The sequence below is a fragment of the Cornus florida genome, unplaced genomic scaffold (genome assembly GCF_030987335.1).
Source record: "Cornus florida cultivar Cherokee Brave unplaced genomic scaffold, ASM3098733v1 CherokeeBrave_3.0.0_Hap2_Chr05, whole genome shotgun sequence".
NCBI classification, from domain to species: domain Eukaryota; kingdom Viridiplantae; phylum Streptophyta; class Magnoliopsida; order Cornales; family Cornaceae; genus Cornus; species Cornus florida.
The window spans coordinates 3,837,263-3,857,431 of NW_026775575.1; positions in this window are offsets into that span (position 1 = coordinate 3,837,263).

Below are 20,169 nucleotides of genomic sequence, written 5' to 3' on the forward strand. Positions count from 1 at the left end.
TTTAAATAAACATATACATCAGATTAAATATTACTACCCAAATTATCATAAAAGTAATTAATAAATTACTTTCTCTTTTATATATATAATAAAAAGGTAAGTAAAATATGTTACGTATATAATTTATGTATATGTTTATTAAATAAATAAATTATACACATTCCATTATTTATTAATGGATTATCCAATAATACTTAAGTTATCATAATATTATAAAGTAACTTAAAACAAAACACGTATCAAATCTATGTATATTTTTATTAAGTAATACCTAATTCAATTAAACACATAAGCAATTAGTCAAATAATTAATTAAATAATTAAAAAATACAATTAAAACAAATAAATAAATACCGAGACTATCCTTTTAAAATTAGGGGTATTACATGACTCACAGTTCATCCTGGTGGTACGAAGATGTATCACAATTTGTGGAGAGAGTTTTAGCAAAAAGGCATGAAACGGGATGTTTCTCAGTTCGTAGCTAAATGCCTTACTTGTCAGCAAGTGAAAGCAGAGCATCAGAGACCGGCAAGTTTGTCGCAACCACTACCAGTGGCAGAGTGGAAGTGGGAGCACATCACATTGGATTTCGTGACAGGACTTCCGAGATCCAAGGCAGGAAACAATGTCGTTTGGGTCATTCTTGACAGATTGACTAAGACGGCTCACTTTTTACCTATTGTAGTGACAGATGACGCAGAGAGACTTAGTGGACTGTACATTGGGCGGATTATCAAGCTTCACGGGGTTCCAGTATCCATTGTTTAGGATAGGGATCCCTGGTTTACGTCTCACTTTTGGCAAAGTTTTTAGGAGGCTTTTGACATGGGGTTTCATTTCAGCACCGCATTTGTGATACCCCTTGGATCTGACACACGGGTTGATCAGGCCCAGGCCCAAACCCGAGTGAATATCAAACAATTAAAGTATTTTAAAACAAACACAGATGACAAAAAGAAACAATAAAGATAGAATAAAGCTAAAAGAAAAAATAATAATAATAAAACCCTCCATGTATAACTGAAAAATGAAACTCCAATCCTCCAAAACTTCAAGGTTACAACTTGGGAATCCACTGGTGGACCCCTAACCAAAAGTTCAACTGAAACTGAAACCTAAAAATAGATAATGCTAGAAACATCGAGAGAAGTCCTACGTAATCAGATGAATGTTAGACTGTCCTCGACAAGCACGATCAAGCTCTAAGGCTGGAACCGTCCTGTACCTGAAAAGAATAATAAAGGAGTGGATCAGACCCACGAGCAAGTTCTAATCTAACTGCAATCCATACAGTGACCCAATACGCAGATACACCGTAGACACCTCATAATATCTATCTAGTCCATACGTATAAATATATCCACACTAAGGGACATTCACTAGTTTATAATAGGGGTCTCAACCTGAATAGAAGGCAACATGCGAATACGCACCCAAAGGTGGGCATGAGTACCTATACCTAACAGGGTACACCTCAACCTATTATAACCAGCTACACATCCACTGCATATACGCACCCTAACCAACGAGTCTGAGACTCAAGCTCAGCTCATGGTACCATAAACATATATATAAAGTCCGTCCAAATCCAGGCTACGTAGTTCAAATAATTAAAAAACTGACATACAACAAACCCACTTGTTAGTTACTCAACTTATTCAATTGATGTGACTTAACTACCATCCATTAATCTAGGAAGCCACTCAACTTAGTTGCAGTTGATATGACTTAACCAAGATTAGAATTCAATATTTATAAATCCATTCTTTAAATCCGTTAGGTTAGGTTTAGGTGTTTGGAGCTAAACCGTCACCAGTATGTCACCGTCCCATACCGGTGTGTACAATCCTCCATATCCTTGTAAATTACATCATATATATAATAGTTTAGTAATTTACAATCCAAAATTAATATCCAAATAATTGCAGAAGGAATATTAACAATCTAGCAATTAAAATCCAGTAGTAATCCATGTAATTGCATCGAAGAATTAAATATTCTAACAATTAACATCCAACACATGCATAGTTCAAATTTAATAAAACAATGACCCTATCATGTATTTAAAATTAGTTCTATAATAATATTATAGTCCAATAAATCGCTAAATTAATTTAAGCGATTTAGTTCCCTCCATCCGGTAACAGAGTACTAAGTCATATACTTATATTTTGTTATATCCTTTAGCACAGAGCCCCCACTATGCCACAAGTCCAATATATTACTTTAAAAGACTTCATCGTGCATCTAAAATAAATTTAAAATCATTTTATAGCACCCTAAACAGTCAGATTAAAATTAATCAACAAATCTCCTTTCAGCCGTTAACTGTACGCAAATTTGTCAGATAGCGTACTGTTAATTCTATTTAAAACTAAGGGGTAAATTTATGCAATTCAAGACCTTAGTTACATGTTAAAATTATTATTTAAAAACCCAATTAAATTTTTAAAATTGTTCAATAACCCAGAATGCCCAAACAGTGACTGAAAGTCACTTTTACGCACAAAACAAAGAAAGAGCCTGCTCTAGAAAAGTGGAGCAGGCTCAAGGTGACATAGAGCCAGCTCTACCACTCCTTGGAGCCGGCTCTAACAGGGGGAAGCCGGCTCTTGGCCATTCAAGAGCCGGCTCTCTCTCCCCCTGTGAGCTTCCTCTCCGTTTCAGCTTTGTTCCGACCTCTGTTCCATCTCCGGCCAACTACAACCCTTCTGTTTGGTTTCTTAAACTGATCTTAAGTATCTTATTAACACACAAGAACATCCCAAAGGTTTGATAATAACCATTAGACCCAATAACAGAGATTAAATTTTGCTACCGAACTAACATGCGATAGGAACAAATCTGAAACTATTTGACAAATTGAAACGGAACAAATTGCAACACATATTTAAAACAGAATAATAACAACCTTATAAGTTTTATATAACCCCAGTATTGTTCCTATATTTTGTTTATAGTATTTGCAATCAAATACAGAGACTAAAGTTACAACAGAAATAACATGCTTGCAGGACAGAAAACTGGAACGAAACTTGTATGCACTGTAACAGATTTATTTTCAACACCACAGATCATCAATATAGCATAAGTTAAACAGGTAAATTCCAGTTACTGATTGATTAAACCCTAAAGATTATCTAGGTGCACAGAACATGATCCAAAGAGAAGGAGAAAGAGAAGAACTTGCCTGTGATTTCAGTTATGAAATCTCGGCGTCGTCTCTAAGTTTCCAGTAACTACTGAACACCGGTAAACCTTTTATTGCTCCGAATCTAACCTCAATCAAACTCCTTGGTCCTTTCTGTAAAATTCCCCTCAAGCCTTGCTCTATTTCTCTCACGTCTCTGTTTTCTCTCTGTGTTTCTTTCTTGTCTTTGATACGTGAACAGGAGTGGTATAAAGACTTTTTAAAACCCTGAGTTGTCATAATGATATATTTATAGGTTTTAAACTAAAACCATAATCCAAAATTTCTATCCAAGAAGGAAACATAAATACTGATATTCTCTACCTCAGTTAAAAACGTGAAACCCTAAAAGAAAAAAACCCTACGATAAACATTAATTTAATTAAATTTAATAAATCAAATAATTAATAATACAATTAATTAACAAACCAATACAATCAAAATGCCAATTCATTCAAACAACAAGCAAATAAAGTTTAAATAAATCAACCAATGAAAACCAAACAAATAACACACACAATTAAACAATAAAAATGCAATTAAATCAATTTAACAAATAAAATGCAATTTAAACAATAAATGAAATAGCAGGACTATCCTTTTGAAATTAGGGATATTACATTCTTCCCCCCTAACAAAAGGAATTCCATCCTTGGAATTCGCTCTTACCTTCATCCAATATTCCAGGAAACTGCGAGTGAATGACATCGTCCCGTTCCCAAGTGGACTCAGCCTCATTGTGATGACTCCACTAAACACGCACCAAAGGAATCACCTTATTACGAAGGATCTGATCCCAACGATAGACAATACGACACGGTGGCTCCATATAAGTTGCATCCGGCTGCAACCTAATCTCCCCAACATCGATATATTGATACTGATCCTCATCTCGCAGAAATTTCTGCAACATGGACTCATGGAACACGTTGTATACGCGGTCCAAATTATCCGGCAGTGCCAACTGATACACAACAGCTCCGACTCGATCCGTAATCATGAATGGACTGACAAACCGCGGAGACAACTTCCCTTTCTTCCCAAAGCGCATAACATCCTTCATAGGAGACACTTTGAGGAGAACCTGATCCCTAACCTGAAACGCTAATGCTCGAGTACGACGATCAGTATAGCTTTTCTGCCTACTTTGGGCAGTACGCATGCGATCTCGAATAAGAGCTATCTTCTCAGAAGTATCCTTAATAAACTCAGGACCCAAGAATCTACTCTCGCCAACCTCCATCCAACAAATGGGCAATCAACACGGTCGACCATATAACGCCTCAAAAGGTGCCATCCCAATAGTCTTCTGGAAACTATTGTTATAAGCAAACTCCATAAGTGGCAAATAATCCTCCCAGTGTCCCTTGAAGTCAAGGACACATGACCGTAGCATATCTTCCATGATCTGATTAACCCTCTCAGTCTGTCCATCAGTCTGAGGATGATAGGCAGTGCTAAGGTGCAATTCCGTACCCAAAGCCTGCTGAAAACTCTTCTAAAAACCAGACACAAGCTCGAATCTCAGTCTGATATAATAGACAATGGAATGCCGTGCAACTTCACAATCTCCGATATGTAAAGCCTTGCCAACTGCTCCAAAGTGAAATCAGTGCAAATAGGCAAAAAATGAGCTAACTTGGTCAACCTATCCACAATGACCCATGGAATTATACCCCTTGAAAGAATTTGACAACCCTTCCATAAAATCCATAGATATGCTCTCCCATTTCCACTCCGGAATTGGTAGTGGCTGTAGAGCTCTTGGCGGCCTCTGATGATCAATCTTAACCATCTGACAAGTACTACACTGAGAAACAAAAAGAGTAATGTCCCTTTTCATACCTGGCCACCAAAACTGTCGCTTCATATCCTGATACATCTTATCGCCTCCTGGATGAACAGAGAACTCAGAGTGGTGAGTCTTAGTTATCACATCCTTCCTCAAACCATCAGCAGAAGGTACCACTAACCGTCCCTTGTACCTCAAACCTCTGTCAGCCCAAACATAGTAAAATGGAACCTCTCCAGAAGCTATCTCTGCAACCTTGTCAATGCACTGATGATCCGTGAGTTGTGCTTGTAAAACATTGCGAATGATGGAAGGTGTAACCACCATGCAAGCCATAAAAGCATCCAATAATTCATCCACATTCTTCAAAGCATTCCACTCAGTAGTGAATAGAGCAGAAAGACTACTAACAAGTCGGCAACTGAGTGCATCCGCCACCACATTCGCTTTCCCTGGATGGTACTGTATAGAAAAATGATAGTCTTTTACAAACTCCAACCACCTGCGCTATCTCATATTCAGCTCCCACTGAGTGAACAAGTACTGCAGACTCTTGTGATCACTAAATAATCTAAAGGACTCACCCAACAGATAATGCCTCCAAATACGCAAAGCAAAGACCAATACTGCCAACTCCAAATCATGTATTGGATAATTAAGCTCATGAGGCTTAAGTTTCCGAGATTCATAAGAAATCGGTCACTCCTCTTGCATCAAAACACATCCAAGACCCTGCAACGAAGCATCCGTGTAGACAAGATACTCTATCCCGCTCTGTGGAGTAGCCAGAACCGGTGCAGAAGTCAACTTCCTTTTTAGCTCATTAAAAGCTCGCTGACAGTGCTCATCCCACACGAACTATACACCCTTCTTAGTCAGACGAGAGAGTGGTCCTGCTATCTTGGAGAACCCCTGGATGAACCGATGATAATATCCTACCAAACCGAGAAAACTCTGAATCTCGGTAGGTGAAGTAGGCTGACCCCATTCCACCACAGCTGAAACCTTGGCTGGATCAACCGCTATCCCCCCTTCTGACACCACGTGACCCAGAAACTTCACTTTTCGCTGCCAAAATTCACACTTCTCGAACTTGGCATATAACTGGTGCTCACGAAGCGTCTGCAAGACTATGTGAAGATGTCGAGCATGATCGTCCTCCGACCGAGAATAGATCAAGATGTCATCAATAAAGACAATAACAAACTGATCCAAATAAGCCCAGAAGACTCTATTCATTAAGTCCATGAACACTGCAGGTGCATTAGTCGTCCCAAACGGTATAACACGAAACTCATAAGAACCATATCTCGTGAGAAACGCTGTCTTAGGAACATCCTGCTCCCTAACCCTCAGCTGATGATACCCAGAACGCAAATCAATCTTGGAGAAGTATGTGGCTCCCCTTAACTGATCAAACAAGTCATCAATCCTGGGTAAAGGATACTTGTTACGAATCGTAACCTTGTTCAACTCCCTGTAATCTATACACAAGCGGAGCGAACCATCCTTTTTCTTCACAAATAACACTAGTGCTCCCCAGGGTGAAGTACTCCTGCGAATGAAACCCTGGCTGAGTAGCTGCTGAATTTGATCCCTCAGCTCTCTCATCTCCACCGGTGCCATCCTATAGGGTGCCCTAGCAATAGGCGCAGTGCCTGGAGCTAAGTCTATCACAAAATCGATCTCACGACTAGGTGGCAATCCTGGAATCTCCTGAAATACATCAGGGAAATCCTGTACAATCGGTATGTTATCCAATGACACAGTAATCCCCTCCTCCTTTTCCTCCTCCACATGGAACAAATAGGTGTTACCGCCCCCTTTAGAATGTGGCATAGCTACTACATACATATCCTGACCAGGTATGGTAAATATAATAGATATATCAAAACAATCAACTTGGGCATGGTAGTGTGACAACCAATCCATCCCAAGTATCGCATCATAAGTGTGCATGTCCAGGACCAATAGGTTGGCTAGAAATCTGAGTCTGCCAATATCTAGTGTCACAAGCCCATCACTCTCATGTATAATAGCTGTATTGCCTAATGGTGTAGAAATACCCTGAGGTCTAGTGCATACCCTCATCCTCATCCTAGATAAAACAACAAAAGTCCTAGCTACAAATGAGTGTGTAGCACCCGTATCAAATAAAACATGTCCATGAAAACCATGTATAGGAAACTTACCCTCAACAGCCTGAGGTGCCTACATATCCTATGGCTGCGACGGTGCCAGTAAAGCTAGATGTGTCTGTCCCTAAATCCGTGGAACCTGTGGAGCTGGTAAAGGTACTGGCGCCCTCTGTCCCTGCTGCACATACTGTCCTTGTCCCTGTCCTGCTTTAGGACACTGTCTGGTGGTATGACCATACTCTCCACAAGTGTAACAACTACCCTATAAAGTACTAAATGGCCTCCTCTGTCGGTTAGCCTGTGGCTGACCCTGTCCTGCCTGTGGTCCCCCATTCTGTTGCCTCTGAATAGGTGCCCCATTCTGGTGAGCATCTGAACCACCCTTGTGCTTCTTCCAAGGCTGTTGTCCCTGGAACATGCCTTTGTCATTCTATCGGTGACCATTGCCATTCCCCTTTTCAGCTGACTGATTAGTAGAGTCTTTATCACCCCGCTTCTCACCACGAGCCTGTTTGATGTCCACAGTTAACTGATACTATTGTAGAGCGGCGTCTACCACCTGAGCATAGGTAGTATAGGCTGGACTACCTATAATAGCTCTCTTGATAGACCACATCAATCCCTTGATGAAACTATTGCGCTTCTTCTCCTCTGTATCCACCTCATCCAGTGCAAAGAGAGACAAGCATGTGAACTGCTGCTTATACTCCTCCACTGTCATGTTTCCCTGCTTCAGATTTAGAAACTCGGTTTTCATAGCTACCCCGACTGCATAGGGAAAATATTTCTCGTCAAAGCGAGCACTGAACTCATCATAAGACAATGTCATCCTCTCCTCTAGGGTGGTAACTAACTCCCACCACTGTAGTGAATCCCCAACTAGCTTGAAAGTAGCAAGCATCTGCTTCTGAACCTTCGTGCACTGAACCAAATGAAGATGATGCTTAATATCCTGTTTCCACTGGTGAGCTGCTCTCACATCAGTGGAGCCTGAGAACATAAGTGGACTCCCCTTTGTGAAAAAGCTCCTAGCCTTTCCCCATGAATCCGTCTGAACCACTAGTGCCTGCTGAACCTGTGGTTGGTTTCGGAGTGCAGCTGTTACCCCAGCTTCTATAGCCTGAACAATAAGGTCATTAAGGTGTGGAGGAATCTCTGGATCTCTGACCTGACCCTAAGCTTGTTGAACTTCCTCCTACTCCTCCTGAAACCCTGGCATTTGCTATTCTTCTTCCATTTGCCGACGTTGTAGACGTTCCTGCGGTCTACGTGCCGCTCTCCTCTGTCGACTGTTCATGTTCTATCCTCTTCCAGTGTTAACCATGCTGTTAACATATAAAGACAGACAACAGTACGAATTTAAACAAACTGTAAAAGAATTCAACGAATCCTAAACATAAGCTCTATAAAAAAAAAAACGTTACGCGGAAGTCTTAATACGAAACGTCCTAGAGACACTTGAACCTGGAGTGCTCTGATACTACCTGTGATGCCCCTCGGATCCGAGACACGGGTTAATCAGGCCCAGGCCCAAACCCGAGGGAATATCAAACAATTAAAGTATTTTAAAACGAACACAGATGACAAAAAGAAATAATAAAGATAGAATAAAGCTGAAAGAAAAAAAATAATAATAAAACCCTCTATGTATAACTAAAAAATGAAACTCCAATCCTCCAAAACCTCAAGGTTACAACTTGGGAATCCACTGGTGGACCCCTAACCAAAAGTTCAACTGAAACTGAAACCTGAAAATAGATAATGCTAGAAACATCGAGAAAAGTCCTACATAATCAGATGAATGTGAGACTGTCCTCGACAAGCACGATCAAGCTCTAAGGCTGGAACCATCCTGTACCTGAAAAGAATAATAAAGGAGTGGGTCAGACCCACGAGCAAGTTCTAATCTAACTGCAATTCATACAGTGACCCGATACGCAGATACACCGTAAACACCTCACAATATCTATCTAGTCCATATGTATAAATATATCCACACTAAGGGACATTCACTAGTCTATAATAGGGGTCTCAACCTAAACAGAAGGCAACATGCAAATACGCACCCAAAGGTGGGCATGAGTACCTAGACCTAACAGGGTACACCTCAACCTATTATAACCAGCTACGCATCCACTGCATATACGCACCCTAACCAACGAGTCTGAGACTCAAGCTCAGCTCATGGTACTATAAACATACATATAAAGTCTGTCCAAATCCAGGCTATGTAGTTCAAATAATCAATAAACTGACAAACAACAAACCCACTTGTAAGTCACTCAACTCATTCAGTTGATGTGACTTAACTACTGTCCATTAATCCAAGAAGCCACTCAACTTAGTTGCAGTTGATATGACTTAACCAAGATTAGGATTCAATATTTATAAATCCATTCCTTAAATTCGTTAGGTTAGGTTTAGGTGTTTGGAGCTAAACCGTCACCAGTATGTCACCGTCCCATACCGGTGCGTACAATCCTCCATATCCTTGTAAATTACATTATATATATAACAGTTTAGTAATTTACAATCCAAAATTAATATCCAAATAATTGTAGAAGGAATATTAACAATCTAGTAATTAAAATCCAGTAGTAATCCATGTAATTGGATCGAAGAATTAAATATTCTAACAATTAGCATCCAACACATGCATAGTTCAAATTTAATAAAACAATGACCCTATCATGTATTTAAAATTAGTTCTATAATAATATTATAGCCCAATAAATTGCTAAATTAATTTAAGCGATCTAGTTCCCTCCATCCTGTAACAGAGTACTAAGTCATATACTTATATTTTGTTATATCCTTTAGCACAGAGCCCCCACTATGCCACAAGTCTAATATATTACTTTAAAAAACTTCATCGTGCATCTAAAATAAATTTAAAATCATTTTATAGCATTCTAAACTATCATATTAAAATTAATCAACAAATCTCCTTTCAGCTGTTAACTGTACGCAAAGTTGTCAAATAGCGTACTGTTAATTCTATTTAAAACTAAGGGTAAATTTATGCAATTCAAGACCTTAGTTACATGTTAAAATTATTATTTAAAAACCCAATTAAATTTTTCAAACTATTCAATAACCCAGAATGCCCAAACAGTGACTGAAAGTCACTTTTACGCACAAAACAAAGAAAGAGCCAGCTCTAGAAAAGTGGAGCAGGCTCAAGGTGACATAGAGCCGGCTCTACCATACCTTGGAGCTGGCTCTAATAGGTGGGAGCCGGCTCTTGGCATTCCAGAGCCGGTTCTCTCTCCCCCTGTGAGCTTCCTCTCCGTTTCAGCTTTGTTCTGACCTCTGTTCCAACTCCGGCCAACTACAACCCTTCTGTTTGGTTTCTTAAACTAATCTTAAGTATCTTATTAACACCCAAGAACATCCCAAAGGTTTGATAACAACCATTAGACCCAATCACAGAGATTAAATTTTGCTACCGAACTAACATGCGATAGGAACAAATCTGAAACTATTTGACAAATTGAAACGGAACAAATTGCAACACATATTTAAAACAGAATAATAACAACCCTATAAGTTTTATATAACCCCAGTATTGTTCTTATATTTTGTTTACAGTAGTTGCAATCAAATACAGAGACTAAAGTTACAATAGAAATAACATACTTGCAGGACAGAAAATTGGAAAGAAACTTGTATGCATTGTAACAGATTTATTTTAACACCACAGATCACCAATATAGCATAAGTTAAATAGGTAAATTCCAGTTACTGATTGATTAAACCCTAAAGATTATCTAGGTGCACAGAACACGATCCAAAGAGAAGGAGAAAAAGAAGAACTTGCCTGTGATTTCAGTTATGAAATCTCGGCGTCGTCTCTAAGTTTCCGGCAACTACTGAACACCGGTAAACCTTCTATTGCTTCGAATGTAACCTCAATCAACCTCCTTGGTTCTTTCTATAAAATTCCCCTCAAGCCTTGCTCCGTTTCTCTCACGTCTCTGTTTTCTCTCTGTGTTTCTTTCTTGTCTTTGATACGTGAACAGGAGTGGTATAAAGACTTTTTAAAACCCTAAGTTGTCATAATGATATATTTATAGGTTTTAAACTAAAACCCTAATCCAAAATTTCCATCCAAGAAGGAAGCACAAATACTGATATTCTCTACCTCAGTCAAAAACGTGAAACCCTAAAAGAAAAAAACCCTACGATAAACATTAATTTAATTAAATTTAATAAAACAAATAATTAATAATACAATTAATTAACAAACCAATACATTCAAAATGCCAATTCATTCAAACAACAAGCAAATAAAGTTCAAATAAATCAACCAATGAAAACCAAACAAATAACACACACAATTAAACAATAAAAATGCAATTAAATCAAAATAACAAATAAAATGCAAATAAAATGCAATTTAAACAATAAATGAGACAGGACTATCCTTTTGAAATTAGGGGTATTACAGCATTCCATCCTCAGACTGATGGCCAGTCGGAGCATACCATTCAGATATTGGAGGATATACTACGGGCTTGCATTTTGGATTTTGGGGGAAGTTGGGAAGGCTACTTACCCTTGGTTGAGTTTGCCTACAACAACAGTTACTAGACCAGTATTGGTATGGCACCTTTCGAGGTGTTGTATGGTAGACCTTGCAGATCTCCAATTTGTTGGACCGAGGTAGGCGATGTGATCGCCTTAGGTCCCGATATTGTCTTTGAAACTACAAAGAAGATTAAGTTAATTTGACAGCATATGGCTACAGCTTAGAGCAGGCAGAAGACTTACTCGGGGATGAAATCCTTTTAAGGAGGGTAGGTTGTAATGACTCGATCTTTTTCCACCTTTTCCTTTTTCGGTGATTTTCTCTTTTTTCGTCTTTTTCCTATTTTATTTTTTCCCTATTTCGTCTTTTTCCCGTTTATCATTTTTCCTTGCATAACCTCACTTGTTGTGCACGGATTTGATTCCGGTTTTACATCCATCCATAATATTTGATTTCCATGATATTGGTATTTTTACTTTTGTAGAAAAGCATGCTAGTTGCTTATTTTTTTCATAAAGGGCATGGATGCATACTTTCTTGTAATTATTCTTTATTTTTGGGATTTTTGTGTAATTACATAAAGTAACTATTTTTCGTCTTAGTGACCTTTTTGCAATTTAATTTGTAAGATATTTTGAAAAAAGACTTTTTTGCAATTTTTGGAAAATGTGACAAGTGTCACATTCTCATGGAGCCATTTGTTGGCATTTGGGAGAGGAGACTTGGAAGCATAATCTATTGACATTTGGAGAGTGGAGATTCACCCACTTGTTGGCCTAGGATTGTAGCACTTGTTGGCTTAGATGGTTGACAAGTGTAGACTTAAGATTAAACCTAGGAAGAAGCCATAGATTTGTGACAAGTATAGGATCACAATTAAGTCTTGCATTAGTGTGTGTGTGTGAGGTAGTGTAAGAACACATAGTAAGTGGACGAATACTAGATCCTCCACTCACCATTTTCATCTTCATCCTTTTTATTTCACTTACTCTCAAAACCCTAACATAGCCACCATTGGAGAAAAGCTTGGTTAATAGCTTATTTCTTCATTTTGGCTTCTTTCTACTCACTTTAGACCAAAAACTTTGGAAGACAAAAGTTTCCTCTTGCTTTCCTCTTCATTAACCCTAAACTTGTTTTCCATTTTGAGCTTGGTAGCTTAGATTATAGAGATTCAATTCCCTATTAAGGTAGGGGTGGTAGTATGTTTATATTTTAAGTGTTTTAAAATCCTTTGAGGTTTAATATATATTGTGTACATGCTTTTAGAATTGCAATATTGCATATTATAAGAAATCCTTATGATTGACTTAGGATTTATGGATTTAAGCATATAAATTGTGTATGAATCTTGAGTAGGATTATTAATGTTGTATAGAACTCTTATTAATTTGAATTACTATACTATTGTGATGTTAATCCTACACTCTAGTAAATTACTATTGGTAATTGAAATTATTATAGAAGCTTCATACTATAATGTTGAAATCTAGTATATAAAGCATATTGTTGAGGCATGGTTTAAATTGATAAGTTCGTGATATTGTTTTCCACATTATATCATGGTGAGTACTTGTCATTTATTGTGCCATTCTAGACTTGGAAGCCCAAAGACATGGTTTGTGTGGTTTCAAAATACTTGTGCATGGAAGGTGGCATATATGCCTTAATAATTATGTATGAGTTTTGAACTTGCTATATTTTGGATTATCTTGGGACATTGTTACAAGTGACATGGCTAGAGTTTGGCTCTAGTGTGGGAGGTATGAGTTCTCCCCATTTATAGTGCGCACTAGGGTGGTATTCCTAGTGGGTTGATGCCTAGAATAACCATTTAGGTCTTGGCTTTATCCGAGATTTGATGTCCAAGTATTCCACTAATTGATTTCGCATTCTTTTCCAAGTTGACAACCAATGTTTAATTGTGACTTGTGATTTTGGTTATTGGCGAATTTATGTTGTTAAGTACATTGATATTGTTATTATGTTATGATGGAATCATTGCATTAGTTAAGGTGATCCCTTATAATACCTTGAACATAGACGTTAAGTGGAATGCTCCCTTGTATTCGTCTATATTAATCTTGAAATGATATTAAAACTTTAAGGTATACACATACGCTTCTTCCTACGAGTAACTTGATTACTCACCCATGTGGTTTGGGTTGTTTTACAATTAAGGAGACAATATTTCTGGATGTTCATCATCCTTCGAGGCTTATGAGCCATTTAAAGCATTTTTGTATATGGACATGCACTTGTTTAGCATGCTTTGTTTTTGGATAACATATTTTGTATACCATGTATGTATGGTATTTTGAAAGCTAATGTAGCTTTCTTAATATGTAAAAATACCTAAGTACTTACTTTTGATATTATAAGCATGTATGTAATGAGGCCAGGGGCCACGCATATTTACCTTAGTACTTGCGTTCATTTGGTACCAACTTTTGCTACAAAAATGTATTTTATCCAACTTTGGGGATTTGACATGTGAAATCTTTATATTTAACATGTATAAGGCCATAGGCTGTTGTAATACATTCATTTATTCATTTCAAGGTTGTTGACATGCTCACATACTCAAATCTCATTGAAAAACCAGTTTTAAACTTTATTTTTTAACCAATTCATGAGGGGATTTGAAACATGGGTCAAACCTCAACACATTGGGCATCTAACAGGTCTTACAGCAGGTTTTTGAGGTGTTTTAATCGACTAAAATCCCATTTCGGTCGACTGATGGGTTTTGGAAGCTTCAATATACTGTAAATCATCAATTCCAGTAGCCTTTTTCACTGTTCAGGACCATTTCGGTCGACCGATGGCCTATTTCGGTAGACGGATGGTCTATTTTGGTCTACCGAACCAAACTCACCTTAAAATCATGATTTCAGCAAAATTTTTGTCTGTTTCGGTCGACCAAAACTCTATTTCGGTCGACCGAAGTAGCCCTTATGCACCTACCTTCCAGGATTTGTTTCAGAACTGAAGTTCCAACTTCAAAGGGTCATAATCCTTCATTTCTGATCCAAATGGGGTGATTCTTGAGCCTAAACTCAATTATTTTGAGTCATCTTTCCAATGGTACCCTTGCAATTCTTAGATTCCAATTATAGTAGGATTTATTCATATTTTAGTAAGGTAGTGTCAGTTTTCGCTTAAACTAGGAAAAAGGGCATTTTATGGGATTCTTGTCCAAAGTTCTTAGAACCTCTTGGAATATTTTGAAATGATTAGATTAGGTTATATTTACCTTGTTTGACTTGTTTAGAGTCAATTTTTTCCTTTGATTAGTGAATAGACCATTTTGCCCTTAGTTGACAGATTTGGCCGTTTTAACTTTCGTTTGCGCTTTCGTTTTCTTTGACCTCCGTAACTGCTTGGAATGTCACATTGTTGTCTTAGAGATGATTTATATCTCTATAGACTTTGGTTTCATCTTTTGCTTCTGCATTTTGGATCCGTTATCGGGTCAACTTTTAAGTCATCACTGACGTACCAAGTTAAAAAACTTGGGCCATCGCAAGTGGTATCAGAGCTCCTAGGTTTAAATACCTTAGGATGATGGGTTTTAGGTGCATATCATGCTTTTTTTAACCTACTTTGATATATTCACATGCTTTTGACAACATGTTTTGGCTTTATAACATGTTTTTGTGTTTCTTGGTAACACGCTTGGTAGTATGACATGTCTTTATGCTTATATGCCTATGTGGTTAAGAGTATCTTTATTTGACATGTATGTTTATGTGCGTAAGTGCTTAACTATTTTAAGAGACTTCTTTGATTACTTCAGCATGACCTTATGTTGCATACCTTGTCTTGCTTTGTGTTTTGGGCATTCATAGTGTAAGTTGCACTCGGTCATAATAACTTATGTTATTGTTGACCTCTTTCCTTTCATGCGTTTAGCATCATGGTTGTCACACATGGAAAGTCTTCACGTCAGGGCACTGAGGAGCAGGTGGCTGACACCGAGTTCATGAGGTGTCCAGAGAGGCCTAGGATTCCAGTTCGTAGTGTGGATGCTAATCAGGCACCGACTTATGAGGAACGAGTGGCTTAGGGAATCAATCAAAGGATCACTGAATCCTTGTAGGAATTAATACGTAGGCAGGTGGTAAGGGTACAGGTTCCCGCACCAGCACCGGCATCGGCACCGATAGTCAATGAGGCACTGGAGTACTTTATGCGACTACAGAGGTGAAGATTGATGCATTTACAGAGAGTTCAGATCCGCTAGTCTCAGAAGCTTGGTTGGACCTTATGGTTTGCAAATTTGACAGTATGGCGGTACCCACAGACAGGTTGAGGATTTCTTTGACAGCCTCTATGTTCATGGGAGATGCAGATATTTGGTGGAGGTCTATGAACAATGTCCACAATATTGAGTTGATGACTTGGAACGAGTTCAGAGATTTGTTCTTTGAGCACTTCTTTCCAAGGGCTATAAGGCAGGAGATGAGGATACAGTTCACAGGTCTTTATCAGGCCACTATGAGTATTATTGAGTATGAGACACGATTTACTTCTCTCTCTCGTTATGCTGAGGATATGGTAGTGACAGACGAGGCCAGGGCAATAAAGTTTCACAATGGGTTACATCTTGACATCAGGCCATGGGTCTCAATTCTTGATTTGAGGACTTACATAGAAGTGGTTCAGAGGGTTATGCTAGCTGAGGCAAAGGAACGGAATCAGTTACGGATCAGGGGTTCACACAAGCAGCCTCGCAGAGACAATCCATCATCTTCCGGGAGTCAATGGAAAAAGGCTAAGGTAGGGAACAATACACACTCACAGAGGGCACCGTAATAGAATAGTTCTGTACCCACAGTTCCTGTATCTTCCAGATCAGCTCGGGGTGTGATTTGTCACCATTGTCAGCAGCCGGGGCACATCAATCCTCACTACCCACAGCTTCAACCACAGGCTAGTCAGACATCAGTTTCTACGAGAGTAGGGCAGGGAGCTTGCTTCCATTGTAGGCAACCAGGCCATCTCAAGAAGGATTGTCCAAAGTTGTTGAATAAGTCACGTGGTAGCACAGATTCACAGATGGTACCGGCACAGTCTACAGTGGTTCAGTCTAGCTTCAAAGTTCCTTAGGCACCACAGCCAGTGGCACAAGTTAGCACTTATCTAGCCAGGGGTTCTACACCTACTACTTCTACACATCAGTCAGGCTATTAGGGCAGTCCAAAGCAGGGCTCAGGGACGAGCCTACACTCTTCCATAGGCGGATGCTTCCATAAGCACCTCTTTAGTTCGAGGTATCTTTCCAGTTTTTAGTTGTTGGGCATGAGCTCTTGTTGACACGGGTGCATCACATTCTTTCATTTTTGCATTATTTACATATTCATTGGGTCTGGAGGTCACACTTTGGGACAGTTTTCTTTGTGTTGATACACCAATTGGGGGTCCAGTGTCTTTGGATCGTGTTAGTCGAGGTTACGCTATTGAGATAGCTGGGCGGACCTTAGAGCTTGATTTTGTAGTTCTCGACATGATAGGTTTTGACGTCATTCTCAAGATGGATTGGTTGTCATTCTTTCAGGCTACAATCGATTACTTTTGCGGGAGGGTGTCCGTTTGCACTCCTAAGGGAGATTGTTTCCATTATGTGGGAGATCAAAGCGATTCCCACCCGGTGATGGTTTTTAGCATGGGTGACTATAGTCGCCATAGATCCTACTTGGCCAGTTTGTTAGCTAACGAGGATATCAGTTTAAGTCATGTTCTTCCGGCAATTGCTGAGGATTTTGTTGATGCCTTTCCAGAGGAACTGACAGAGATACCTCCTTTAAGGGAAGTTATTTTTGCCATTGATGTCATTCCCGGTACAGCGCTCATCTCTATGGCACCGTACCGTATGGCATCGGTAGAGCTTGATGAGCTGAAAAGTCAGTTGGATGATTTGAAAGCTAAAGGCTTTATTCATCCTAGTACTTCACCATCGGGAGCACCGGTTCATTTTGCGAAGAAGAAGATGGATCTATAAAACTTTGCATATATTATCGCAAATTGAATCATACTACGATCAAGAACAGGTATCATTTACCTAGGATTGATGACTTGTTTGATTAATTAAATGGAGCGACATGCTTTTCGAAGATTAATTTTAGATCGAGATACTATCAGTTGAGGGTTAAGGATGAGGATATATCCAAGACCACTTTTCACACACGGCATGGCCATTATGAGTTTTTGGTGATGCCATTTGGTTTGACCAATGCTCCATCAGCTTTTATGGATTTAATGAACCGTGTATTCAGTGACTATCTTGACAGATCCTTAGGGATAATCAGTTGTATGCCGAGTTCGAGAAACGAAAATTTTGGCTACCGGAAGTGAAGTTCCTTGGACATGTCCTGTCAAGGGGCGGTGTTGTAGTGGATCCGTTGAAGATTAAGTCTGTGATGGATTGGGTGCGTCCGAAGACAGTGTTTGAGGTTCGGAGCTTTCTTGCCCTAGCCAGCTACTACAAGAGATTTGTACAGAATTTCTCTCGTCTAACAGAACCTATGACTCGACTTACTCGCAAGGGAGTCAAGTTCATATGGAATGAGGCTTGTGATTTTGTTTTTCAGGAGTTAAAGATCAGATTGACATCGACTCTAGTTTTGATCATACCTGAACGTGGTTTGGGCTACGTGGTCTATTGCAATGCTTCACGAGAAGGTTTGGGTTGTGTTCTGATACAGACAGAACGGGTAGTTGCTTATGGGTCTCGATAGTTGAAGACTCATGAGTTGAACTATCCGATACATGACTTGGAGTTGGTAGCAGTTATCTTTGCCCTGAAAGGGTGGAGATATTATTTGTACGGGGAGAAGTTCGAGGTTTTCTCCAATCACAAGAGTCTCAAATATCTCTTCTCTTAGAAGGATTTGAATTTGAGACAGCGCAGATGGGTTGAGTTCATGGAGGACTACGACTTTGAGTTGCAGTATCATCCAGGGAAGGCCAATGTGGCGGCCAATGCATTAAGTAGGAAGTCACGGGGTACTCTTGCTAGCATTTCCATTCACAGATGGAAGATGCTAGAAGAGCTTGCAGATCTTAGTTTATAGTTGTATGAGAATGTTTCACCGGCTATCTTGTTTAGCCTTGTGGCTCAACCATCTCTTGTTAGTAGAGTTATTGAGGTATAACAGGAGGATGGGGAGATGAAGTCCATCCACAATCGAATTTCAGGTGGCAAGAATGTAGAGGGTTGGACCTTGCATTCAGATAGTAATCTCATGTACAGAGGGAAGATGGTTGTTCCTTTGTCTTGTCGTGACATTGTTCTTCAGGATTTTCACCATTCTTGACTCGCAGTTCATCCTGGTGGTACGAAGATGTATCACAATTTGTGGAGAGAGTTTTAGCGGAAAGGCATGAAACGGGATATTTCTCAGTTCGTGGCTAAATGCCTTACTTGTCAGCAAGTGAAGGCAGAGCATAAGAGACCGGCAAGTTTGTCGTAACCACTACCAGTGGCAAAGTGGAAGTGGGAGCACATCATATTGGATTTCGTGATGGGACTTCCGAGATTCAAGGCAGGAAACGATGTCATTTGGGTTATTCTTGACAGATTGACTAAGACGGCTCACTTTTTACCTATTGTAGCGACAGATGACGCAGAGAGACTTAGTGGACTGTACATTGGGTAGATTATCAAGCTTCACTGGGTTCCAGTATCCATTGTTTCGGATAGGGATCCCTGGTTCATGTCTCACTTTTGGCAAAGTTTTTAGGAGGCTTCTGACTCAGGGCTTCATCTCAGCACGACATTCCATCCTCAGACTGATGGCTAGTCGGAGCGTAGCATTCAGATATTGGAGGATATGCTACGGGCATGCATTTTGGATTTTGGGGGTAGTTGGGAAGACTACTTACCCTTGGTTGAGTTTGCCTACAACAACAGTTACCAGACCAGTATTGGTATGGCACCTTTCGAGGTGTTATACGGCAGACCTTACAGATCTCCAATTTGTTGGACCAAGGTAGGTGATATAATCGCCTTAGGTCCCGGTATTGTCTTTGAAACTACAAAGAAGATTAAGTTAATTTGACATCAGTTGGCTAAAGCTTAGTGCAGGTAGAAGAGTTACGCTGACAAGAGGAGAAGATCCTTGTCTTTTAAGATATGGGACCACATCTTTCTTAGGATTTCTCCATGGAAGGGACTTCTGAGATTTCGGCGGATAGGTAAGTTGTCTCCTAGGTTCATTGGACCATTTTAGATTTTGGAGCACGTCGGTTAGGTTGCTTATCATTTGGCAATGCCGCCAGACCTGGATAAGGTTCACAATGTCTTTTATGTCTCTATATTGAGAAAGTACGAGCGGGATCCATCGCATGTTTTACGGTGGACAGATGTCGTTGTTGATGAGGATATGACCTACGAGGAGGGTCCAGTCCAGATTCTTGATTCACAGGAGCAGGTTTTGCTGACCAAGACCATTCCATTGGTTAAGGTCTTGTGGAGACATCACGGCGTTAAGGAGGCAACCTAGGAGCTCGA